At 49.6% G+C, this 7,472-nt stretch overlaps 1 protein-coding gene across 1 annotated transcript in view; it reads left to right on the top strand.

Annotated features, from left to right (window-relative positions):
- Positions 1 to 7,472, top strand: part of LOC144584981 (uncharacterized) — a 464,602-nt gene that overhangs the window by 179,000 nt on the left and 278,130 nt on the right.

Genomic DNA, 7,472 nt, shown 5'->3' with positions numbered 1-7,472 from the left:
CCGCCGCCAAACTTGGTTTCTTCCTGATGGGCCTAATGAGTGTCTCCTTGAGGGCAGATGGAAATCTGCCCTCAAGGAAAGACCCATTGGTTATTGCAGTGGCCCATTCCGTTGTTGTAGGCCTGGCTGCTTTGATTAGCCAGGCCGGACAGGGGTCAAGGGAGGAGGTGGTGGCACGACAGCGGTCAAGTGCCCTGGCGACAGTGTCAGGCGTGACAGGCTGAAAGGAGTCAAAAATTACCGGGCAAGGCGGAGCGCTGGACATCTCAGCTCGACTCACTGTATTCAAAAAAGGGGAAAGGAGTAGCAGGAATGCCCGCGACACCTGGGTTTTGATCATCCCCAGGCTGCCCCGGAATAGCCGGATTTCCCCGAATAGTAGGAAATGCAGTGGCAGTGGCAACAGTAGAATGGTGAGAGTTTCCCATCTCTACCAGAGCTGCAGCAATGGAACAAGCAATAAGGGAAGGTTGAAACAGCTTAGGAAGTGGCCTTTCATGGAGAGGCTTGTCATGTTCATCCCCAGGGAACAAATTAAGGTCGTCCGAGTCGTTATTAGCCCATTTTTCCAATCTCTGATCTGGTGGTTTAGGACGAATCTTCTCCAATGGTGGTTCATAAATCGGAGGAGGTGCTGAGGGAGTCGGTGCTGGCGGTAAAATCTGATGCAAAATTAAATCACCACCGATCGTGCCATTTTCCCATTGACTATTGAAGAGAATATTTCTAGGAGTGACATCCGCCAAGCAAGCTCAAATTTTGCACCAGGTAAAAAGAACCCGGAAAGGGAGCTGTGGATGATTCTGAAAAGTAGTTCCAACTTTTATCCATTTTTCCAAGTCCAACGTGCCTGTTTCCGGTAACCAAGGGCAAAAACGGGCGAGAGCCTGAACTAATTCAATTATGTCTTCTTTAGTAGCTTTCTGACCTTTTGAGGAAAGGAGTTGTTGCAAGTCCCCCACATAGGCCTTTTGGGCTGATGACAAAGAGGAACCCATGATCTGTGTGTTCTAATTTTCACCGTCCTACTCACCGGGATCCGAAGACGAATGCGCGCAGAAACCCTTGCCGGGCGTGGTGAGTAGGGGAGAGATGGCCTTCTATCTGAACAGCCGGTCCAAAATTGCCTCACACGGTGAAGTAAGCCTCAAACTGTGAAATAGGCCTCACGCTGTGGAGTAGGCCTCACAGAGTGAAGTAGGCCTCACACTGGAGTAGGCCTCACACGGGGCACCAGATGTAGTGGTTCGGCCGCCACACAGGTGTGGAAGAATCACACAGGACACAAAGATCAGGGCCAAATGGGTTCTGGAGCGACACGGTCAGCCGTGGTGTATTTTGGCTTGAGGGAAGAAAAAATTCTGCCCTGCACACCCATAGCCCTTTTTTATTCATCAACAAAATGTCCTCCAATACAGAGGTTACACAGCCAATCACCATACAGTATACAAACTTACAGAACATACCTTCTTACTGAGCATGCTCAGGGTAATACAACATTACCATATATGGCATATAACATAAGTTTCCTAGCTTGCTGGTGTATGCAACTGCTTCGCTTAAGCATAATGGCATACTCCCTTGAGGTTTTGACTGGAGTGTGGGGGAGAGAGCCAGCCCCCTTTCTATCCTTCCCCTTTGAAATGCACCTGTAGAAGGTATGATTTTTTTTGGTGTGTGTGGGGGGTGTTGCCATGCAGGAAAACACGGGACGGACCCCCACCCCCACGGTGCCTTGCTCGGAGAGGGATCTGGACTCCTCTTCCCCCCCAAAGCAGCCCCCCTCCCTCCCCTAGAGACAGACACCCCCTCCCCCCACACAGAGGGGGGAGACCCAGAAGAAGCAAAAGACCAGCCTTGGGGGAGATTTGCCATCTGGGTTCCTTTTCTATTTTCCAGGAAATGATGGTCTCTGCCCCCCTGCCCACAGAGCTTGGGGGGAGAGAGAGGTAGAGGGGGAGGGGAGGTCATGTGGGCCAGCGACCTCTTCCCCCATTTTGTGCGTACCTGGGGCCAAGAAGGAAGAGAGATGGGTGGGAAGAGGGTATCGTCGCCGAGGGAGGGGGGCCAGAGGGGCTTCTGAGGGGGAGGGGTGTCCCCTCTTTCCTCTCTCCAGAACCCCCCCTTCCTTCCCGGCTTCTCTCCAATCACCGGCCTTGAGGAGGGGAGGGGGAGGGGAGGAGATAAGGGCGGGAAGGAAGAGAACACCCCAAGGGCGCTGGCGCACCAGGGACCAAAGGCCCGGGGGGGGCCTCTAGGAGGTTTGGTCACTTTTCCCCCTCAGAAGGGCAACTGAGGCGAGCGGGGAGGGCTCTGTTTGAAGCCTCATCTGAGGGGATTCACCCGAAGTTTCCCTCCAGGAGCGAAAGGAGGCCAGGAGATTCAATACTTTGAGATGAAATGAGGATACAAAAATACATTGACTATATCATTATAGTAAGGAAATAGTAATAAATCATATTTGCCCCCTATTGGGGGGGAGGAGAAAAAGGGAGGAAAGGAAGAGAACACCCAGGCACGCCAGGGAACAACCACCCATGGGGGGCAGGGGGAGGGGCCTCAAGGGGGGTTGATCGCTTTTCCCATCAGGAGCGGAAATGAGGTGAGGGGTGGGCTCTCCCTTCCCTTTGAAGGCTCCCCATTTGAAGCCTCCTCTGAGGGGATTTGTCCGAGGTTCCCCTTCAGGAACTGGAGGTGTTTCTTTGCCAAGGGAGGGACTTTTCTGCCCTCACCGTTAACGTTTCATTTTTGTATATATAATAATACATGGGCTGAAAGGAGGGGCGTTGAGCTGACTACACCACAAATATATATATACATAGAGAGAGGGGGGATTATTGTCTTCCCTTTACATTCCTTCCTGACAGGGAAAAGTTCAACAGGGGGTAATGAAAACCACCACCACCATCTCCTCTTTCCCTAGGAATGATCAAGGTCTTAATTAAGCTCATTACTCCTCAAACCTTCTCTCACACTTTCTTCGAGGCTCAGAGGACAGGTTCTCCTCAAAAGGGACAGGTTCTTCCATTCTTTCCTCTTGAGGGAATTTTCTAAATTCTCCCCCCCTGAGGGAGGCTCTCCTTCCCTCAGGATTATCTCATAGATCTGAACAAACGTTAAACGTCTATGTCTTCGAATTCAATTTTTAACCCCACTGGGACACCTTTGGTCTCTGTGGCAATTTCTTCCAGCCCTCCTTAGGGTATCCTACGGAGCTCACTTTCCATCTTTTAAATTTCTTTAAAGTGGGTTTTGTGACTTCTTGGTGTCTGTGTGTGGTGGACACATGGGCAGGCCTTCCATGCCACCCTGTTTAGACACCCACTGTGCTTCAGGTGAAAAGCCAGAAAAATCTTGGCAAGAGAGCTGGATTCTGGCACAGAAAAAAAATGGCTCCTTGTTGTGTGTTTTTCCACTTGCTTTTCCCCCTGCAATCAGGTGGGAGAAGAGCTTAGAGGCGTTTTTTGTTTGTGTGAATATTCATTATTTGCATTCATGCCATTCTTCCAAGTGGCCCTTGAATCCCACCCCATCCCAAGGGTCACCCCGCTCACCCACCAAGGAGATTCAGGTTCAAAATGGCATTACACCAACATGCAGGCCTTTAGGGTTGCCACTTGTGTGCCTCACTCGGCTTCCAGTCCACGGGTGATCTTACACTGTACTCAGGGGTTGTGGAACATAATGCTTCCACATCCCACCATCCATGTCCTCATAAATCAACTGCAGGTGTGGCCATCTTGGCTTCTCGCCCACCTGGAGGGAGGCATATTTTTTCCGTTCCCTCAGCAGGGATCTGGGAGAGGCAACCCATCTAATCAGCACTGGGGCCCTCCCACAGTGGAACAGACTGGGATTTTCTCTCCTATACTGGAGGTGTGTAAAAAGAGGAGCTATTGCTTCTACCCAGGGATGACTCGGGGTGGATTTGTCACCACATACATGTTTAACATCCAAAAGTGAATGTTGACATCACTTGGCATACACATCATGATTCCCCCCCCTCCCATGGCACAGTCAATGGGTTAAAGTCCACTTTTTCAGATGATCCGAGAACCTTAGTGGGTCCCATGGGTTTATATAGATTGAAAACCTGGTTGTGGGATAGGGACCAAGCAAGATAGAAGAGGATGAGTGACATTGTTCTTGGGCTCTCAAAGTGATGATGGCATTCCACAGGCGTCCTCTGAAGAGATGAGGAATTGGCTCCCTGAGAGAGCCCCCTACTTGTCTGTGGGACCCAAGAGAGCCAAGTGAAGGTTCACAATGGATAGAGTGTCAGACGAAGACTCATTTGTCCTGGGAATTCACTGGTGGGAAGGTAATAACGAGCTTGTCATCCAAAGACTCACCCAAATTCTAAAACCCTACAATGGGAGACGGAGTACTGCTAGAAAAGGACATCGGAGGCCTAACCACTTCCTGAACTCCTTAACCTCATGGCATCCTTCAGTCTCAAGAGACTATGGTGACGTGCTCTGTATGGAGAACTTTGACGCTGTATGCCAAGCTGGAATGTTCTCTCCAGAGCACAAAGACATAAGACATAAGACATAAGAAATTTAAGCCTGGGTAAAGTAATATGGAGGATAGGCTGTTACCCAAGCAGCATATCCCCCCTCTCCACATCGCTGAAATAGTCCAATGGAAAGGCAAGAGCCAATACAACTGGTTCCAGCGACGTGGCAGGAGTTGACAGAATGACATGAACTGTCTCCAGCACTCCGGCTCCAGATTTTGCCTCAAGATTAACTCCTGAAGCCTTTTCCATCAGTGGATATAACCACAAGGCAGTGGAGGTTTGGGATCAGAGTTTTCCTTCTCCTAGAAGGGCTGCCTTCCCAGGCTAGTGAGCCCCACCTACGCAGGCTGCTCCCTCCTGGCATTTGAAGACACAGAACGCCTTAGATTTTCCAAAAAGCTTAATTAGGGTTTTGGAAATGACTCATCTCGTGGGCTCCCAAGGTGGGGATACTGGGAGAGACAGGAAGGGGGACTAAGAGGGCTCCTGGTCCTGATCCACCACAGGTTCTTACATAAGTTCCTCTAAGAGAAAGGCAAGAGGGGAAAAGGCTCCCTTCCACCTTTCCTTCCCCAAAAGAACCACACATGCAGGAGTGGCTTCTTCAGTTCACCCTCAGTGAGGTTTGCCTCTGGGAGCTCTTATCTCTTCTCTGGGTCCAGAGAGGTCTCCTGGAGAGCCAGGGAGCAAGGCCAACCTTGCACCCCCCCGCCTCGGGGCTCCCTCCTCACCCCCTTTCCTCCCTTCAGAGAAGCCAGGCCGAGGGGGGGCGGATTGTGGCCCCTTCACGGGTGTCGCTCTTGGCCAGGGGGGCAGGAAAGCAGCAGTGGTCCCCCCTCCCCAGGGGATCCACTCCTCCTGCCCATTTACCCTTTTGATCCATGACGGGGGCGCTGGACCGGGGGGGCAGAAGAGCCTCTCTGGGGCTTCGGGGCTCCCTTCAGATTCCCTGTCCTGGGAAGAGGCAACAAGAGGAGGGACGAAGGAGGGGCTGCTTCTGGTGCTGCGTCCCCCCCACCGGAACCAGAAGTTCCCTTTCCCCTTTCTTCGCCCCATCCCCTTCCGGCCTCTTTCCCGCCTGAGGATCCATGAGGTGGGATGAGAGGGGGCAGTGGGGTGGGGTGGGGGTCCCTAGAAAGACATTTTCCCCCAAAGGGGAGAAAAATACCCCCACTTGCTCCCCCCACACTCCTCAGGGGGGCAGGAGGGGCATTTCTGTTCCTTGTCTTCTCTGTGTGTGTGTGTGTGTGTGTGTGTGTGTGTGCGTGCGTGCGTGCGTGCGTGCGTGCGTGCGTGCGCGCGAAGAATCTTTAGTGGCATTCGTGTGTGTTTGTGTATTTGTGGGGAAAGTCAGGGCAGGGCTGAGATGCTGGTACTCCGAAGGGGCAGGAGGGGACCCCCCCCGCAAACCAGGCACCTGGGCCATCTTTGTGTGTGTGTGTGTGTGTTTTTCTCACGGTGTCCCCTCAGGCTCGTATCTCCCACCCCCACCCCGTTGGGGTTGTTTCCCCCCCACACACACAGACAACCTTCTCTAGCCGAAGTCTGGACGTGACCCTCCCAGGGGTGGGAGTGTAGGGGTGGGGGGATAGGAGGGGGCCCAAAGAAATGGGGCTTGGAGGAGGGAGAAGATATGGGACCAGCTGGGAAGGAGGGGTGTGGATGATGATGTTAAGGGAGTGTGCGTCTGTGACTTTATCTTGTCTCTCGCAGAGTAAAGCACAGATAAACGCACACAACAGCTTCTTCTTTTCAGCAGTGTATTTACAAAATATATACAGGATATACATACATACAGCACTTCAGTAGCTCAGTATTCAAACCAGCAGCATGACATGCAGACATCAGTACACAGGAGAAGAGAAAGACTGTACAGAGTTCATTTCTTAAATACAATTCTGGCATCAGTCTGGTCCAATCCCGTCTAAGGTGACTTCATGCACACAGGTGTGGCAATCTTCATATTGCAAAGAATTGCATCAGCCAGGGATGAAGGAATGATGTCATCTTAATCTTGTTCTGCACACACACATATTATGTTCAGGCTATATAAAAATTATATACCTTAACACTCCTCCTAATTTTTAAATTGCCTGAACCCATTACACATTCCCAATGCATCTATACACATTTTATGCTTTTGAGCACACAACGGTTTAGTCAATATGTCTGCAATATTTTCTTCAGTCTTACAATATTCTAATTCAATTAGTTTTCCTTTTACAGCTTCCCTTACGTTATGATATTTAATATCAACATGTTTGCTTCTGTTTTTTACTCTATCTGTTTTGGCCATTTGTATACAAGTGGTATTATCTTCCATTACTTTTATTGCATTATCTGTTTTACACTTTAAGTCTTTTGTTAATTGTTTGTACCAAATTAATTCAGAGCATAAATCTGACAAAGCAGCAAACTCTGCTTCAGAAGTTGAGATTGCTACAGAATTTTGTTTTCGTGATTTCCAACCAACTATATTACTTCCAAATTTTATGACAAATCCAGTCATAGATTTTCTGTCTTTTTCATCGTTAGCCCAGTCACTTCACGCCTTGCTTATGTGTTCCTGTCTGTCTTAATTGACCTTTTCTTTCGTGTAGAGGGATGTATAACTGTGAGTTTGCATGTACTTGGTCCCAGTTTTCCCCTTCATTAAAACTGGCTGACCTAGAGATTATCACACTTCTATCCCCATCAAAAAACCGGTATGCCTTTGAATTGGGTTCATACCCTACAAATGTCATTTTTCTTGTTTTATTTTTACCTTTTCTTCTGAGTTGTTTCGGGATATGCACCCAAGCTGTGCATCCAAACACCCTCAAATATTTTAAACATGGTTTCTTACCGTATAACATGAAATATGGTGTGTCATCTATCGAGGAAGAATAAATTCTGTTAACCAAAAAGTTAGAGGTTAGTATCGCTTCACTCCACAGACCGTGACGCAACC

The sequence above is a fragment of the Pogona vitticeps genome, chromosome W (genome assembly GCF_051106095.1).
Source record: "Pogona vitticeps strain Pit_001003342236 chromosome W, PviZW2.1, whole genome shotgun sequence".
Taxonomy (NCBI): domain Eukaryota; kingdom Metazoa; phylum Chordata; class Lepidosauria; order Squamata; family Agamidae; genus Pogona; species Pogona vitticeps.
Note: the sequence above shows the minus strand (reverse complement) of the source record. Positions and strands in the feature narration are given on the sequence as shown.